Source organism: Sciurus carolinensis, chromosome 17 (assembly GCF_902686445.1).
Source record: "Sciurus carolinensis chromosome 17, mSciCar1.2, whole genome shotgun sequence".
NCBI classification, from domain to species: domain Eukaryota; kingdom Metazoa; phylum Chordata; class Mammalia; order Rodentia; family Sciuridae; genus Sciurus; species Sciurus carolinensis.
This window is the reverse complement of record NC_062229.1, coordinates 17,357,703-17,375,485: the sequence shown is the minus strand read 5'-3', so window position 1 is coordinate 17,375,485 and position 17,783 is coordinate 17,357,703. Positions and strand designations below refer to the sequence as shown.

The 17,783-nt window shown below is 39.9% G+C and overlaps 2 pseudogenes; both read left to right on the top strand.

The window, feature by feature from the left end:
• Positions 1-2,295: 2,295 nt before the first annotated feature.
• On the top strand, positions 2,296-3,046 carry LOC124968138 (olfactory receptor 7C2-like; annotated as a pseudogene).
• A 9,911-nt stretch (positions 3,047-12,957) lies between these two features.
• On the top strand, positions 12,958-13,909 carry LOC124968137 (olfactory receptor 7C2-like; annotated as a pseudogene).
• The last annotated feature ends 3,874 nt before the right edge of the window (positions 13,910-17,783 follow it).

Here is a 17,783-nt window from a genome sequence, read left to right as displayed (position 1 = left end):
AATTAATTTATGAGCTTCATGGAGCCTTTAGTAAATATTCAATAATATTGCTCTTCCAACATGGCTAAAGGATTAAAACCTCCTCAACAAGAACAGACTGCTACCTGGAAAAAAATTTGGTACAGATGATATTTGGTGAGTCTCTGTTCAACTTTCATTTATTCTATAAGGAGAAAAAATTTAATGAAAAAGACACCAATAAAAATAAAGTGGGAAGGAAAAATTAGAAAGAAACTGAGAAATTATTTACCATTATAACATAGACGGTCACTTACAATCATTTATTTTTAAGAATGTAAAAAGGGAAATACCTGAATTTTAAACTGACAGGGGCCACCTATAGATAATCATAAAAGAGGAAAATGAAAAATGAAAATGAATCAAAACTGAAAGGAAAATTAACACAGTCAATATCCAAAGTGAGCATGTTTCAAAAGCCATTTCCAGATGGTTCAATATTGTAATATGAGAATCACATGATTCAAAATATGCATAAGTTTCATGCTTCGTTTTAGAAATTCTAGGATTTCCATATTTAGAAATTCCATGTTGGTTGTATTTATAGAGAGAAAGTAGTAATTACAGGGAAATCTAGAAAATAATAACAGCAGTGTTTCCCCATATATTTTAGCACAAGGAGCACCCCAGGTCCAGGGGATGTGAAGTGCAGATATTGCAGGAACCAGGCACTGTAAACCAAAGAGCCTTCCAATGGTCGCTGAATCTGTCTAGAGTTAGGGACTTCACGTTTCCACATGATTAGGCAGAACACACCACAGCAGCCACCAGGATGCTGGGGAAGGGAGGACTGCTGGGGATGCAGCAGGCACTGCAGCTGGGGTCCACAAAGGAACCTACACATCACTGAGCAGACAGCCTTGTGAGAGTGCATATGGTAGCTCCACACCTGGGGCATTCAGGTGCAGGTGGTTCAGACCTGGAACTGCACATACCCAGGGGAGTTTCCCAATGAGGCTGAAGTGGTTCTCCCCTTCCAGAAAGCACCTCTGAGACCACTAACTACACTTGCTTTGTTTTATTTTATTTGTTGCAGATTGTCAATGGTAATTAGAGCTTCTCATCAAAGAAATCCAACAGTGGAGACAAAATGAAAATTTCATGATTTTCCTAGGTCCAAATAAAAGATATGGAGGTCATCCTGGCGAATACCTATTGGGAGGGAATTTTGAGTTCCTGTTGTCCCTCTTTCTCAGGAAAACCAAAAACCCCTCCAGAATTTATAAAGAAAAAAAAAATTACACCAAGCATCCAAATAGCCCAATAAACAAATGGGCTAAGGAAATGAACAGACACTTCACAGAAGAAGATCTATGAGCAATCAAAAGATGCATGAAAAAAATGTTCAACATCTCTAGTAATAGGAGAAATGCAAATCAAAACTACAGTTAGATTCCATCCCACCCACAATAGAATGGCTATTATCTAGAATACACGGACAGTAAGTGTTGGCGAGGATGTGGGGGAAAGGTAACACCCATACATTGCTGGTGGATTGCAAATTTGTGCACCCACTCTGGAAACAGTATGAAGATTCCTTAGAAAACATGGAATGGAACCACCATTTGACCCAGCTATCCCACCTTGGCCTATACCCAAAGGACTTAAAATCAGCATACTACAGTGATGCAGCCACATCAATGTTCATAGCTGCTCAATTCGCAATAGCCAGACTGTGGAACCAATCTAGATGCCCCTCAATTGATGAATGGATCAAGAAACAATGGTATATATACACAATGGAAAATTACTCAGCCATAATGAGGAATAAAACTATGGCATTTGCAGGCAAATGAATGCAGTTGGAGAATATCATGCTAAGTGAGATAAGCCAATCCTAAAAAACCAAAGGTCGAATGATCTCTCTGACAAATGGATGATGCTACGTAATGGCAGGTGGGAGGGAGGTAAGAATGGAGGAAGGATAGATTGTATAGATGAAAAAGAGGAGGGAGGAAAAATAACAGAATGAGACAAACATCACTATCCTATGTACATGTATGATTACATAAATCGTGCAACTCAACGACTTGCACAACCAGGGAAACAAAATTGTACCCAATTTGTGTACAATGACTCAAAGTAAATAAATTTTAAAAACTAAAAACCAATGGAAAGAGGAAACCAAACAGAAACTGGTAACCTCATCTTCCTGGTAATCATGAAGGACTCTGACCTGAAGTCCCTCCTGTTTGATCTGCTCCTGTCCATGTACTGGTCACAGTGCTGGGGAACCTACTCATCGTCCTGGCCACAATCTCAGACTCCCACCTGCACATGCCCATGTACTTCTTTCTCTCCAACCTGTCCCTGGCAGACATTGGTTTCAACTCTACCACCATCCCCAAGGCTCTGAGGAACATCCAGACGCAGAGCAGAGTTATCACCTTTGCAGGCTGCATCGCACAGATTTATAATTTTTGTTCTGTGCATGACAGATCAATGTACTCTGGCCAGTGATGGCATATGACCGTTTTGTGGCCATCTGTCACCCCCTGTACTATATGTCCATCATGAACCCACGGCTCTGTTTGCTTATGACTCTGGGGTCCTGGATGATCAGTGTCCTGGGCTCCCTGCCAGAAACCTTGAACATTTTGAGGCTGTCCTTGTGCACAAACAGGGAAATTCCTCACTTTTTCTGTGATCTTCCTGAAGTTCTGAAGCTTGCCTTCTCTGACACCCTCATCAATAGCATAGTGGTGTACTCTGTGACCATCATCCTGGGTGTTTTCCCTCTCACTGGTATCTTTCTCTATTATCAGATTTTCTCCTCCATCCTGAGGATTTCATCAGCTGAGGGGAAGTACAAAGCCTTCTCCACCTGTGGGTCTCACCTCCTGTTGTCTCCTTTTTCTAAGGCACTGGCCTTGGGGTCTACCTCAGTTGTGCTGCTTAACCATCCTCTAGAATCAATCCAATGGCCTCAGTGATGTACACCATGGTCACCCCCATGTCGAATCCTTTCATCTATAGTCATCAAAGTGGCTCTGGGGAGAGTCCTCAGCAAGGTGGTGACTCTCAGTGAAAGGTCCTTTGCATGAATCTCCTCATCAGTGTTGTGCATGATTCTGAAGACCAGAGAGCCTGGATACCTTCATCCAATATTTGCACCGCTTCTGCTTTTATTTTGAACTTTTTCCTTGGGTCTTCCAATTGGGTCTTTCCATCCCTAGCTACCATTCATCATGTTACATATTAGAATACCCTTTTCACTTTCTAACCAGTCACTTTAACATTCTGTGGTACAATCTGTTTTCATGCACTAACACCTAAGAATTTCTTTGGAATAATTGTTGACACATAATAATCTGATATATTTTTGAGTACGTTGTGATAATTGGACAAAGATGAATAATGTGTGATGATCAAATCTGTAATTTTTCCATCTCTTTAAACATTTCAAAATTGCTGGAGTTGGGAAGCTTTGAACTCCTCATGTTCTCTGTAATATGTATAACTAATTGTTGGATTATAGTCATCCCACTCTGCAGTAGAACATTAGAACTTATTGCTTCTGGGTAACTGTACCTGGGATCCTCATTATTCAACCTCCCTTCTCCCCTTCCTAACCTCCTGCAACATCTGCTCAGCTCCCCACTCCTGTGGAATCAGCTTCATTAATTTCTATGTATGACAAATAATATGCTAAGTTTGTAGTTTGTAATTAAAACTTACACATTTCCATAACCCCTGAAGTGGAGGGATGCTCATTTAAAGTATTTTGAAAATGTTGCCCTGATTGCATACCCATTGACAGAGTTGTTTTCCTTGATAATGAGAATAAGACTAACTCAAAACGTTTGCACTTTTGATCTGACTCATTTTTCTTTCAGTCACACGAGGCAACTGGTTGAATATTCCTACTCAACACAGTATCACTTCCTTAACTGTCAGAACTATATCTTATTCACTTTTGCAACCAAGAAGCTTAATACAGTTCTTGGTTAAAAAAAAAAAAAACAAAAAAACAAAAAAAATTAATGCTTGGTAAATCTTTACAAAATGGAAAGAAATTCAGGGGTGTGAGTGGTTAAAAATCAAATAGAATCTGGATAAAAACATAAAAATTCAAAAGTTTAGTACTAGACTTTAACCTAGAAAATAAATAAAAAGCTGTTGATATTGATATGAATAAGAACAACACTCAAGATGTGCCAGCAGCTACTTCAGTGTGTTATCCACATCATCATATTACTTTTTCCATAAACTCATTTATGGGATATTTTAGCCCATTTTCCTTTCCTGTATAAAATGACCTGAGCTAGGATAATTTGTACAGCAGGGAGTATTATATTGGTCCTGGTTTAGGAAAATGAAAGTCCAAATAGTATAGCATAGTTTTCAAGTGACTCCCTAGTCATATCATATCATGGTAGAAGGAGTCATGGCCAAAGCACATGCACAAAGCAGAGGTCACGTGGAACGATGAAAGTCAGAGAGACCGGAGGCTAGTCTTGCTCATTCATAGGAACCAGGGTGTCAGTAGATCTGCATTAATAACTTTAGGGGCAGCTACCCAATGACCTAACAGCCCTGCCTCACAGTCCACCTCTTAACCACTCCACCCCTGACCAACATCGCCACACTGAAGACCAAGATTCCAACCTAGAAAGCTTTGGAAGACACATTTAAACCACACCCAAACCAGAGCCCGCAATTGGGGACACTTTCTCCTCTGTTCAGATAAGGAAGTAAGAGCTTACATCAGCAAGGTCATTCACTCAAGGTCACAGATATGGTGATGAGACTAAACCCCAGGGCTGTATAAGTCAGGATTCTTGCACAAGTGTAATCTTAGTTCTTTCAAGCCAAGTTTTATAACAATAATAGTTAAACCTTAAAAGAAGTGAGAGTTCTCTGACCAAAATTTCCACTTCCATAATTCCACTTAGTAGCTGTTTTTCAAATATGGTGTTCTTAACCGGTTCATGCCTGTAATCCCAGTGGCTTGCAAGACTTGAGTGATGAGTGGCTACCACATGTGGCAACACCAACAGAACATCTGTATCATCACAGGAAGTTCCATCAATCACTCACACACTAATTTTGCAATGTAAATACCTGCTCCTATAGGGGTTGAGAGAATTCAGGCAGGTGTGGCACCTGGGAGGGTATCTCTGTATGGTGTCTATATACCTGTCACCTGAGGCTGGAGTTGATAAAGATGCAGGGACTCTCATCACCCAATGCTGTGTAAGGCCACATGGGCAGAGAGGGTGGATGGTCTTCAGCATAGGTGGCTCTGAGCTCCTCCCATTCTCCTTTCCTCCCATGGAAGGAGTTGAGCCTAAGGGGAATCCTTCTTGAAACTGCTCTAGCTTGCAGACTGCCTCATGGTGACAGATGATGGGGACCTGGGTAATGTTCATGAAGGTGAGACCTGAGTCACAGGCATGCATGGGGGAGCACAGCTCTGGGATCCAGAGCAATGATGGCACTGGTGCTGGGGGCAGGCACCTCCACTGAGACATTGTAACAGTGTGCCAGACATGGAGGTGGTTTAGCAGCCCTTGATCCAGGACCAGAAGCCCAGGCCTTACAGAAGCTCTGGGATCCCTTAGGGAATAGCTCTGTGGCAACTGACCCACAACACAGCAGATAAACACAACAAAGAATAATAAGTCTAAAAAAAATTTCACATTAACGAAGAGATTTGAACTCTCTGTTACAAATTCTGTACCACTTAGGGAAAGAGATTTCCTTTAATGCATAAATGGAGGCACATATTTAATTGGCATTTAAATCATAAAATCAATAATCATTTTTATCATTACATCCTATGTAAAGATGTAAGGATGGCATGTCAAAATTAATACTGCAAATGCATGTAAAATTATAATATTAATATTATAATAGTTATCATTTCTTTGTTCTTTTCTTTTGAGTAAAGATATTTTATTAACAACTAGTACAAACAGTTAAGATACTGCAATTAGATTACCAAGTACAAAATCAACATACAAAAATCAGTAGTTTACACTTTCAAACAAAATTTTGAAGATTGAATGGAAGAAAATTTTTCATATCTAACAGTAACAAAAAATATTAATATGTTTGTCAATAAAATGGGAGACCTATTAAAAATTAAAATACCACTAAAGGCAAAAAATAGCCTTTCTAAAAGTAGAATGACCATATTATTGTATAAATTAATTTATAAATTTAATACAACCTCAATGGAAACTTAACAGTTCTAAGCTATATCACCTGGTGCTAAATTTACTGATAAAGATAAACATAGACGTGAACCACCACTAAAACACACCAAGGCAGTATTTAAATGCCTAAATAATTTCAGAGTATCATACTGGTCTATTAGCAAAATGGAAAGCCCAGAAATAAATACACTCAGACCCATATAAAAATTGAATGTATAAGGAGGACATCATCTGAAATCACTGGGAAAAAGAAGTACCAATAAATGTTAGAGGGATAAGTAGAGTAATATCCCTGCCTTACCTCATATACCATGACAAATTTCATATGTACCAAAGATATTTTTTAAATAACACAAGAAGAAAACTGGAAAATTTTTTCTTTATAAATCTGGAGTTAGCAAGATCTATCTAGTCCTTCATGACTCAAAATCCCTAAGTCATAAATTATTTCATGAGTACTTTTTGTTACATAAAAAATCCATTTTTTCATGGAAAGAAGCATCATAAATAAACATTTTTAAAAAGACAACTAAGGAGATACTTACAGGTCATATCAGAAAGAGCTATTCTTCCTAACCTTTAAATTGACAAAATCATAATCCTTTTGAAACATAGAAAAAGGAAATAAAATTTGCTATTAATAAACAATAGTTAACTTCATCTATTAAAAAGAGAAATGTAAATTCAAATTGCAGATGAAAGAACTTTTTCTCTCCATTGGCAAAATTCAAAGTTAACTTACATACGCTATTGATAGGACTCTGGAGGGGAAAGCATTTTCTCATGCATTCTGACAACAGTGTGTTAAAACCCAGAGTTATTGTGTTTTGGTCTATTTGATTTCTGGAATTGAGAAGGATTTGATTGATGTACATGGATGCACCATTGTTTGAGGTATAAATATTTACAATCATTATGTCTTCCCGATTTACAGTTCCTTTAAGCAGTATGAAATGTCCTTCTTTATCCCTTCTGAATACTTTGGCTTGAAGTCAACTTTATGAAATATAAGAATGGAAACCTATAGTTTTTTCCTGAGTCTATGTGCATGGTATGTTTTTTCCCATTCTTTCACCTTTATTCTGTGGATGTCTTTTTCTATAAGATAAAGACAGCATATTGTTGGGTCTTTTATTAATCCAATCTGCCAATCTATGTCTTTTGATTGATGAGTTTAGGCCATTAACATTCAGCGTTATTATTGAGATACAAATGTACTCCCAGTCATTTTGGTTTATTTTTGGTTTTTAACTTGACTTGGTTTCTCCTTTAACTGGCCTTTCCTTTAGGGTAGTTCCTCCCTTTGCTGACCTACATTGTTGTTTTTCATTTCTTCCTCATGGAATATTTTGCTGAGAATGTTCTGTAGCACAGGCTTTCTATCTGTAAATTCTTTTAGTTTTGTTGATCATGGAAGGATTTTATATCATCTTCAAATCTGAAGATTAGATTTGCTGGTTATAAGATTCTTGGTTGGCAACCATGACTTTCAGAGCTTGGAATATGTTGTTCCAGGTCCTTCTTGCTTTTAGGGTCTGGGCTGAGAAATCTGCTGATACCTGTATTGGTTTCCCCCTATATGTATTCTGATGCTTTTCTCTTGCAGTTTTTAAAATTCTATCTTTATTTTGGATGTTAGGCATTTGCATTATAATGTGCATTGGTGTGAATCTGTTGTGATTTTGTGCGTTTGGTGTTCTGTAAGCCTCTTGTATTTGATTTTCCATTTCATTCTTCAGGTTTGGGAAATTTTCTGATATTATTTCATTGAATAGTTTCTTCATTCCTGTGGCTTGTATCTCTGTGCCTTCCTCAATTCTGATAATTCTTAAATTTGGTCTTTTCATGATGTCCCATAGTTCTTGGAGGTTCTATTCATGATTTCTTCACATATTCTCTCTTTGGTTAACTTATTTTCAAGATTAAATATTTTGTCTTCATTGTCATCTAGTCTGTTGATGATGCTTTCCATTGAGTTTTTTATTCGATTTGTTATTTCCTTCATTTCAAGGATTCGTGTTTGTTTTTATCAGAATCTCTATCTCTTTGTTGAAATGATCTTTTACTTCCCGCAGTTACTCTTTCAACTATTTATTGGAGTGATTGTTGATTGCCTGTATTTGCTCTCTTATCTCATCGTTTGCTTCACAAATCATTTCAATTATGTATATTCTGAACTCCTTTTCTGACATTTCTTCTAACATGCTGTCACTGGATTCTATTAATATAGAATCTAGGTTTGTTTGGAATATTTTCTTTCCTTGTTTTTTCATGTTGTTCACATATCGTCCCACCTAGCAGTGTAGATTTGGGTATTGCAGTTTCCCCCCTATAGCCTTATTGTGAACCTGCAGGTTACAAAAACCTCTTCTTTAAGGGGGAGATCAATATTAGCAGCACCCAGTACAGACAATATGCAGCCCTAAACCGAATAGCCCCTATGAAGACATTAAAAATATTGTCATAATAAACAGAGAGGATGAGTTTGATTTTGAACTACAGTATATCAAATAGATTTGCAATGAGGTCTACATTTTCTAGTGGTGGACAAAGAGGATGGGGAGGGTGTAGGATGTAACTGTTAATGGGATAAGAAAAGAGTATATACAAGTAGTAGATGGCAGGAAGAGTAAAAGCAGAATCAAAAGAAGTTTCTTATTAGCATGAGAAGAGGGAGAAAGAGACTCTAAGGAAACAGGTAAACAAAAGGAAAATAGAATGAGAAAAATAAAGAAATAAAAACTTAAAAGTTTTCAAAAAGAGGGAAATAATCTATACTATAATATTCATATGCTATTCAAACGCTCTAGTCTTCAGTTGCCTGACAATGAGCTTCTGGTCTCCAGAAGGCATCCTAGGATGGGATTTGCCCTACCTAAAGATGACCTCGTCCACTTACAGGATAATCCAAGTATGCTGCACTGGCTTCCAAAAGTGTTGGCAAATGAGGAGCTGGAGCATGAGGCATGGGTGCTGAGTCCATGTAGGGTGTGGTCCATTAACCTGGGGGTCCTAGAGGTGAGGCAAGGTTGCTCAAGCTGAGCGGTCCTGGAGGCAGGTGCAGTCAGTTGGGCCAGGGGTCCTGCAGGCAGCCATGTGTAACCAAACCTGTAAGTACTGAGACAGTGGACTTCCAGGCAACAGCAGGCACATGGTGATCTGCTGGCAGTCTGCCAGCAGTCTGCAGGCTACCAGCAGATGATTGGCAGGTGGACCTTGGGCGATGGGTGATGGGTAGGTGAAAGGTAAGCAATGGGCAGGGAAGAGGCAGGCAAACGGGCAAATGGTGGATGATAGGCAGCAGTCAGTGAATGATCTGCACTCAAAAAGTAGTCAATATGCTGGTAGACCTGCAGGAGATTGAGGTGGACAAATGAGGTAAACAGCAGGGGATCGATGAGCAGCAAACATTGTCTCACAGAGAAACAGATATTCTTCTGCTTGAATACAGAGTTACAAACGACAAGGAATGCTGCCCCAAACTAGTCTGCCATCTTGGATCTCCTGCCATCTTGGATCTCCTCTTTATTCTTAAATTACACTATTTAAAGGATCATACTGTTCCAGAGAACAAAGATCTATTTGTCTAGGTCAAGTTCCATTGATTCCTTTAATTATCTTCTGAATGACCGGATCTCTGTTAAGATAAATAGATAGATGATCAATAGACCAAAAAGACTTTCAATTTTGGACATAATATTTTACTGATCACATTATTTGAATTTTGATTTTATTGATTTACTGAAAGAAGAAGTTATACTAGCAACTGCCTCTCACATAAGCAAAAGGACATTGATTCTTTTTAACTAGTTATAACATAAAGTAACAGAGAAAATGACATACACTTGTATAACTTCAAAAGAGTGTCATGTTTTTCCATAAAACCCACTTATTATCTCCAGAAGGTTCTAATTGCTGATGATCTAGCATATATAAAAGAAAATAAACTCATACACAAAAAAGGAAAAGAAATTTAAGAAAATGATTGTTGTGTTTTAAGGGCATATTCCAGGGAGCAGAAAGTGTAGGTATTATTTATATCATGCTTTATATATTATTTAAAGAATTATATACAAGGAATAAGCAATGGACAAAAAAGTTTTGAAAAGTAGTTCAATGGTTGCAATTCGTTTTCTTTAAATAAAATATTCCAATGCTGAAAAATGCTTGATTTGGGATGAAGAGGTAAGAGTCTTGTGAAATGTTAAAGATGGTTCATATTCTCTGCACTGAGTACTGTGGACCATGCAGCCAGCTTGTTTGGAAATGTAAAACTCTAGATGTCTACACAATCCACCCTGTACAGTCAACCCATCTCTAAATTCACTATTCTAAATAAATGCATGGAACTTTATCTGCACTGAAATACAGTGCTGAATATGGAAGCTTTGCAAGGTCATTGGAGGGACAAGGTCATTGAAAGAGCTGTGTGAGGAGTTTGAAGTGATCTATGCACAGTTTCCACTCAAGGTGCAAGGCTCACATGGGCTTGGATTCTGTTTGCTCATACCTGGGAAAGACCAAGAAACTCCTTCTCACATAGTGAGGACATACTCATGAAAAAGGACAATAATCAGTATAGATGAAGTCCAGAGATAAAATGACATCATGAGCCAATAGCCCCAAGCGAAGGACAGACATAACTGGCAAACAAGATGGTCCCAGGGATGCAAAACTAGCTGCATGCACAATTACATCTCTAGTTTGGTTTCCTTGCTCATGGGAATGTAATTGTGAAAGGCCCCAGCTCCATGTCTTAAACCCATGACACAGGGGAGGCTGCACAACCTCCCCGGAGGTCTTTAAACTGATAAATAGATTGAAAAAGAATAGGGCGGTTGGAGAAAAGCATAGATCATCGGGTCCTAGGGAGTGCCTGCACAATCAGGAACTGATAAGCGGGAACCATAAAATACCAAGCAACCATTGTGTCTTTTTCCCGAGGCATAAGGAAAAAAAGAAAGAAGAAAGGGTGTCTGTTTTAAACTTCTGGGCTGCTAAGAAAAAGGGCTAAAAAGTCCTGGGTGATCCTCCCTCCCCCTTGCCTGGCCTTGCTGAAGCCTGCATTGAAATGTTGGCTGCAGCGGTCTCAGCGGGAAAGGGAGGTAACCTGAAGATAAGAAACCTGCTGCTTACCACGTGCACAAAACCTGCCCCTTCACCCTATAAAAACCCTGTACCCCAAAGCCCGGTGTGCCAGTTCACTGAAGCTCCGGCTGAGGTTTTGCTGAGCACCCGCAGGTGCCTGTGTATCCATAAACAGCCTCTTGCTATTGCAGCCAGTGTCTTCGCGTGATCTTCCTTGGACAGGGGGACGGAGAGTCTTTCAATTGCTCAGAGAATACAGCAACAAGGAAAGAAATAATTTAATGAGCACTCCCGAGAATTCACCCTCTGAGATCCTGGAAATAGCAAATATGCTCCTTGATCCTCTCACCCAGCTCAGCTCTGCCAGGAATGAGTGGCTTCACCTGGACCTTGAAAACAACTCATGCCTGACACAACTTCCTGTCCTTCATGAGAGCTGAACTGACCCTCATCACCCAGGGAAGAAAGAGCAAGAGCTCACCAACCCTGGGGCTGCTGTTGTGGAAGCAGGTAGGAGGCAGCATGGTGCTCACAGGACACTGCAGTGAGGAGGGCCCCTCACTTAGAGCAGTCCATGCTGTCAGTTCCTGTGTCTCTCAACTTCTCTCCCTCTCAGCTCCTTCTGTTCTTAATTCCTCTTATTTCTGGAGCCCAGGTCTTAAGTTATCTAGTCTTCCTCCTGGCATTGTCCACCTCTTAGCCCCCAGCTCTCTCAAGTTCTTACCCTACCATGTTGGGTAATTTTGGAGCCACCACAAGTGCCATGCCTCTCCTCTACCAAAGATACTTCTTTGTCTTTTAACTGTAACAATCTACTAATGTGTTCATTCATTCCCTCGAGGTGCCTTTTGGGTTGAGGATGTGACTCACAGGATAAGCACCCCAGGATTTATCCACAGCACCAATAAAGAAGAAATAAATAAAGTCAAAGTTCTTCTTATCTTTGACTCACCAAATATTTTTGCACTCTAATTTTCTGCACATGATATTTTCTCCTTTGGGTGTTTTCAAAGTATGCTTCTAATTACTGGGTTTTTTTTTATTTATAACAAAATCTTACTCAGAAAATACTTTTACAAACAAAGATAATTTATATCCACATATATATTGGAGTTGCATTTTTTGTTAATTGTGCAGTCAGCTGCTTTAGACTCCTGTTCCACATAAATGTTTAATAAAATAAAGAGTCTTCCATGAATTGATGTGACTGCCTGGATCTAGGAAGCTCACATGCCCAAGTGCAGTAGGAAGAATAGCCCAGAGCAGCCACCAGGACACTGGGGAAGGACTGACTGCCAGAGACGAAGCAAGCACTAGAGCCAGGAACTACAAACAGGCATGCACATCAGAATCCTAAGAGGCCTTAACAACCAAGAAGGGGCTCCAGATCCAGAACGTGAGGCTCAGGTGGTCCTGTGGGCCTGAAGATGCACATTCCCACCAAGTTTCCAGGTGACACCCAGGTGGCTGTTCCAGGAACACCATTTGAGAACCACTGACCTGGAGCCAGTTTGCCTGGAGTTAAACATAGTAACATCAACTTGTCATCAAAAACACCCAATGATAAAAAAATATACAATTTCTGAGATCTGGATGTTTCACTAAAAGATACTGGGGGCATCCTGGGAATCCCTTCTGTGAGAGAAGTTTGAGTTCCTATTCCCTCCTTCTTGAGAAACCCAGAAACTCCATGGAAAGAGGAAAACAAACAGGAACTGGAAACTTCATCCTCCTGGGATTCACAGATCATCGTGACCTGCAGTTCTTCCTCTTTGTTCTTCTTCTCTCCAAGTAACTGGTCACTGTACTGGGGAACCTGCTCATCATCCTGGCCTTCATCTCAGACTCCCACCTGCACACACCCATGTACTTCTTCCTCTCCAACCTGTCACTGGCTGATGACATTGGATTCACCTCCACCACCATCCCCAATGCTCTGAGGAACATCCAGACGCAGAGCAGAGTTATGCATCTCACAGATTTATTTTTTTATTGTGTTTGGATGCCAGGACAATTTGCTCCTGACAGTGATGGCCTACGACCGCTTCATGGCCATCTGTCACCCCCTGCACTACATGACCATTATGAACCCATGACTCTGTCAGCTCATGGCTCTGGGGTCCTGGTTGATCAGTGTCCTGGGTGCCCTTCCAGAGACCATGACGATCTTGAGGCAGTCATTCTGCACAAACAGGGAAATCCCTCACTTTTTCTGTGATCTTACTGAAGTTTTGAAGCTCACCTGCTCTGACAAGGTCATCAATAACATAGTGGTGTACTCTGTGGCCATTGTCTTGGGTGTTTTCCCTCTCACTGCCATCCTCTTCTCCTATACTCAAATATTCTCCTCCATCCTGAGGATATCATGAGACAGAGGAAAGTACAAAGCCTTTTCCACCTGTGGGTCTCACCCATTGGTGGTCACCTTGTTCTATGGCACTGGCCTTGCAGTCAATCTCAGTTCTGTAGCCACACTGCCTTCAAGGATAAGTGTGATAGCCTCAGTGAGGTACACCATGGTTACACAAATGCTGAACCCTTTTATCTACAGTCTGAGGAACAGGGATATCAAGGTGGCCCTGGGGAGAGTCCTCAGCAAGATGGTGCCTCTCAGAGAAAGTGTGGATGCACGTCTTTCATGAGACACAATGTGCATGATACTGGAGACCAGAGAGCCTCACCCTCTCCACCCAACACTGTGGCTACCTCTGTTTGGTATATTTTAAGACATTCCTTCTTTGTATCTTCTTAGGACTCATTCACAGTCCTTCTAAGAACTGTAGATTAAGCAACATACTCAATCACCTGTACACTCTCTTACCACTCATTATAATTTTGTATGAAAACAACTGGTCTTTTTCATTTGCAGTTACTTACTCTGAGGTATGGACATTTGTATTTTATTGATACATGATACTGGCATATGTTGATGGGGCACAGTGTGATATCTCCATGCATGCATGAAACATATACTGATCAAATCAAGGCAATTGGCATATACTTCTCCTGAAACATTTATCATTTATTTTTACTGAGACACTTCTCATTCCTCTCTTCTAGTTTCTAGAATTTAAAAATCAATTGCTATGAAATATTCTCCTCTATGGTGCTGTAGAACTTTAGAAATCATTTTATTCATGAACTGGACTGACACCCTCTACCCAAACTCCCTCTTTCCCCACCTGACTTCCAGGAACCACTATTAGTACAACAACTGTCAACTTCTACAACATAGACATCATCTCCTTCCTCACATGTAATAGAACCTGCAGTCCTTTTTTTCTGGTCATTTTGACTGCTATATATCCTCAAAATGTTGGGATTCTACCTCCAGTATTGAGTTAATTCTGTCTTCAAAACTCATTTACAGGAATATTTTCTAAGGGTGAAAATAAATTAACCCCATCATATGGCATTACTGTGCTTCCCATCACACCAATGCTATTGACTTTTTTAAAATCATGCTCTCTAAGATTCCTCACATTTCAGAAATGCCTCTTTCCCACCTTTACAACCAAAGTGCCTCATCCTGTTTTTGGAAAAGCCTTTTTTCTCAGTGAATATTTGTCTAATGTAATGAATATTAGTTGGGCAGATGGTTAAAAGTAAAATAGAATTTGAAACAGAAAATGCAAAATTTAAATTGAATAAAAGATTTTGAGCTTGAGAAGAAATTTGGAGTAATTTATGCTGATATTAATAACAACAACCCTCAGTAGGTGGCAGCATTATTTCCATGGTTTATACACATTACATCACTATGTTTCCCAGTATCTCTTTTATGTGACATATTAGTCCATTTGCATTACTATAACAAGGTGTCAGAGACCGAGTATGTTATAACGAAGACTATCTCACAGTTTGGAGGCTATCAAGTCCAAATAGCATGACTCCACCTCTGGAGAGGAAGTCTCTGACTTCATCCCATCCAGGTTAATGGATCTGTGCCAGAAGAACTCCCAAGAGTGAGAGATCACATGGACAGACAGGAAGTCAGAGAGATATTGGAAGGGGACAATTCCTGCTCTTTTCTCACAACCATGTACATAAGCTAAGTTTGGTATGATATCACCAGGTAATGCAACTTATGTGTTGTTGCTGAGGAACCAAAATGTGTTATATAGAGCACAACCCTATTCTAATTTCACTTCCTGATTTAGTCAGTTTGTCCTTGTTCTGACCAAAAGTACTGACAACAAGATTTGGAGAAGGAATACTTTTTTTTGACTCTAGTTTCAGAGGTTCAGTCCTTGGTCAGTTGACACCACATCTCTCTGACCCTGAGATGAGGCACAACTTAATGCTGGAAGGGCAAACAGGAGAAAAGCAGCTCAGGTCAGGACAACCAGGAAGCAGAGAGAGCTCCACTCCCAGGTGCAAAGTATAAACCCAAATCATGCCCCTCATGACCTAGCTGCTCCAGTCACACCTTGCTTGCCTACAGTTATCACCCATTTTAAGGGGATTAATTCACCTATTAGGTTACAGCTCTGTGACCTAATCACTTCAGCTCTGAACATTCCTACCTTGTCCCACACCTGAGGGTGAGAAACACCACATATCCAAACTGCAGCACTGCCTTGGATCCTCAGTGAAGATGAGCACCTTTTCATGGTTTTGAGTTTTTCTGCGTTCCTGCTTTACTCAAGTGCAGCCAGCATGGTGGCACAAATTCAGGTGAGAGATGATGGCTCTACAGAAACACACAGTACCTCAGGATCTCCTGCATTGATTCTTTCTGTAATTTTGGCTCACCTCCTTGGATCATATGGCATAACATTTATTTTTACTCTAATTGACTAAACAGTGTACATATCTACAAGTTCATATTTTATAATGCCTAACATGTTCTAAATTCATTCCCTTGATTCCATTTGTTTTTTCTTTCCTGTTTTCTTGACCTACATTTTTTAACATAATTGAATTCATCAGTTATGTACTCAGTTCTACTTATTTCCTTTTCTTCCATCTGAGTGTATGCTCAGAGACATGGTGATACTGTATTCCAGAGCCCAGTACAACTGAAAATTTTTTCTACAACTTCCTTATTTTGACATTGAGGCAATAATTTACTCTTTTTTTTGTGGTGCTGGGGATTGAACCCATGGCCTTGTGCATGCAAGACAAGCACTCTACCGACTGAGCTATATCCCCAGCCCTAATTTACTTTTTTTGATCCAATTAATTTAAAAAATCTGAGCAACATTTATTTCAAAATCTTTTTCTTCTACACCAATTTTTTTAACACTAGTATATCTTTTAATTTTATTAGTTTTGTGTTTTCATATTTTACTGAATTGAGATATTTAAAGAAAAGACAAATTCACAATAACTAGATGAATACAGATGTATACATAATTGCATAATAAGAAGGAAAATGGTCCATTGTGCTCCTTTGGTAGAAAACTATCTTGCCCCATTGTTTACGATAAAAAGCACACCTGAGGTGCCATTCCAACATGCCTTCTCAACTCTGCTTCATAGACACCATGAGTAGGTCAGGGATTTTGGTTGACCAGCTTAAAACAAGAACATGGGGATTGCCAGGTATGGTCATTTCCTCTTGTTGTTGGAACATATTACAACTTGATAAATTAAGGGAGCACCAATTAATTTTTTTTCCTATTCCGAATACTGGAAGTACAAAACGGATACCACACTGGGATAAAACCAAGGTGTCTACAGGGCTGTGTTCCTTCAGGAGAATCTGTGGAGCTGTTATGGTTTGGATATGGAATATCCCCAAAAGTATATGTCTGGAAGCAGGATCCCCAGTGCAGTAACTTTCAGAGATCCAGCTTTTAATAAGCAACTGGATCCAGGATCTCTGACCTCATCACTGGTTTAGCTATGATGTGTCCCCCAAAAGCTCACATGTGAGAAAATGCAAGAAAGTTTAGAGGTGAAATGATTGGGTTATGACAGGTTGAACTTACTCAGTGCATGATCCTACTGTGGGGACAAACCAGGTGGTATATGTAGGCAGGTAGGGTATTGTTGGACGAGTCATTGGGAGGTGTGCCTTTGGGGCACATAGTTTGCTCTTGGACAGCAGGGCTTTCTCTTTGCTTCCAAGTGCCACATCCTGAGTCACGTTGCTCTACCACACTGTTCTCCATTGGTGTTCCACCACACTGTGGGCCCAAGGCAATGGAGCTGCTGTCTATGAACTGAAACCTCTGGAACTGTGAGCCCCTGAAAAAGTTGTCCTCCTCTAAAATTGTTCCTGTCACATCTTTTGCACAAAGCAGCAAAAAACTAACTAAAACAGTGCATGAATCCATGATGCATTAATTCATTGGCACCCGAATGAACTACTTGGAAGTAGACATAGAGGAAGTAGGACACTGGGGTGTCACCTGGGTGTGTTCTTCCTCTACCTTTTCCCTTTCATGCTCCCTCTCTCTCTCTGCTTCCCGGCTACTTTGTGCTAGGTAGCTTTCCTATGCCACACCCTTCCGCCATGTCTTTCCCTGGAGGAGCTAGCGATGAAATAAATCCTCTGAACCATGGTGT